Genomic DNA, 2,181 nt, shown 5'->3' with positions numbered 1-2,181 from the left:
AATACCAAGCAATCCATTAAGGTTTGTTGTGCTGAAAACAGAGGTGGTTGTCAGGAGGTGTCTGTTATCTCCCTCAGGGGATCAAGTTCACTTGTTCAGCGAGTCAAATTGAAAACTACCATCAGAGCCAAAGCAGATAATCTACACTGCTTACAGGAATCAAGGAACTGAGTCATTTCACATTTTGACATTGGGGAAATATAGTTATGGCTTCTGATCCTAAACAGTTGACACCAAAGAAAGTTCGATGTGGAGCGCAATATTGGAGGCCTAGAAATTGGATTGTGCCATTAATCGGGCAACTCTGGCTATAGGGACTACAAGTGTCTCACAAGAAGACCTGTAAACAACTTTTATGGGGCTATAATAAGATTTTCTGCTCACACTGGGCAGTTCTGAAAGCACCAGTCAGTGCAGAAGGAGGCCATTTTGCCCATTGAGTCTGCACTGACCACAATCCCACCCAGGCCTTATCCCCATAACCACATGCATGTACCCTAGTTAGTTCCCCTGACACTAAGGGGCAATTTAGCATGGCCAATCCACCTAACCTGCACATCTTTGGAGTGGGAACCAGAGCACCCGGAGGAAACCCAAGCAGACATGGAAGATCGTGCAGATTCTGCACGGTGGTCACCCAAGGCCAGAATTGAATCCTGGTCCCTGGACCTGTACTATATAACTTAATTTTTTAATACTTCTTCAGGCACAATATATTTGTCAAGCGCTCTGTCACATACTGCAGCCCAAGCCATCTTACAGCATAAAATAGAATGTGTAAGTCGCAATACCATAGCAAATACTACAATTAGCATCTGGAGACTAGGATTCAGCTAGTGGATTGATGGAAAAATCATATATTTCTTCTGTGAAATACTTCTTGAATGAATTGAAGTGCTCACCAAAGCAAAGGACCTTAGTTTCTGGGAATAGAATAATTAGTTCACGTTTAGTACCGAGTGGTTAGAGTTGAACATAGGATTGGATGAACCAATTATTGATTCATATCTGGGTAAAAGTCAAGTGTCCCTCATGTTACTAGATGAAGGGATGTAACCCTCACAGATGCAGTCTTTTGAAATAGTAATTCTCAAAATAAGGGATAATCCATTTAGGATGGAGATGAGGAGGAATTTCGTCAGAGGGTGGTGGATCTTTGGAATCCTCTGCCCCTGGACTGTGGAGGCTCAATCGCAGAGTATCTTCAAGACTGAGATCAGCAGATATTAAAAACATCATGGGATAATGCAGAACAATGATGTTGAAGTATATGTATGACTGGTGTATGAGGAGAGATTGATTAGGTTAGGATTGTTTTCGCTGGAGTTCAGATGAATGCGGCGGGGGGGATCACATAGAGGCTCATTAAATTCTAACAGGACTAGACAGGGTAGATGCAGGGAGGTTGTTCCTGATGGTGGGGGAGTCCAAAACCAGGGATCCCAGGCTGAGGATTCAAGGTGGACCATTTAGGGCGGAGTTGAGGAGACATTTCTTCACTCAAAGAGCGACAAGCCTGTGGAATTCGTTACCACAGGAAGTTGATGCCAAACCATTGAATGTATTTGAGATGGTTAGATATAGCACATGGGGTGAATTGGATCAAAGGGAGAAAACAGGATTAGGCAGTTGAGTTGGACGATCAGCCATGATCATGATGAATAGTGGAGCAGGCTCGAAGGGCCAAATGGCCTCCTCCTGCTCCTATCTTCTATGTTTCTATGTTTCTATGATCAACTATGATCTCACTGAATGGTGGAGAAGCCTCGAAGGGCTGTCTGGCCTAATCCTGCTCCTGTTTCTTACATTCTTAAATACATTTACAACTTGGTTATAAATAACAAATACTCTATTTTTATGGTGCAAGCTTGCAATAAGATTCTTTCCCAAAAGTGCCCACGCTCAAAATGTGAAAGAATATTATCACTGTAATGTGCTTCTGTCTTTGGCTGTCGCAAGAGATTACGTGGCTGCGGGGGTAGGTGTGAGATGGTGGGAAGGTACCTTTAGAGATCGTGGACCAGCATGGCATATGGTAAGCTTAGTGGGCACAGTTGTCCTTTTCCAGCTTGCCAAGTTTGTATGTTCCTGTTCCCCATCCAAATCGCTTTGATTGCGAATAGGAGCTTTATTGTCATGCACGCTCACTTCCACCAGGATTTGACATTACTAAAGTCATTT

Source organism: Carcharhinus amblyrhynchos, chromosome 8 (genome assembly GCF_965287045.1).
Source record: "Carcharhinus amblyrhynchos chromosome 8, sCarAmb.v2.hapA, whole genome shotgun sequence".
In the NCBI taxonomy this organism is placed as follows: domain Eukaryota; kingdom Metazoa; phylum Chordata; class Chondrichthyes; order Carcharhiniformes; family Carcharhinidae; genus Carcharhinus; species Carcharhinus amblyrhynchos.
Note: the sequence above shows the minus strand (reverse complement) of the source record.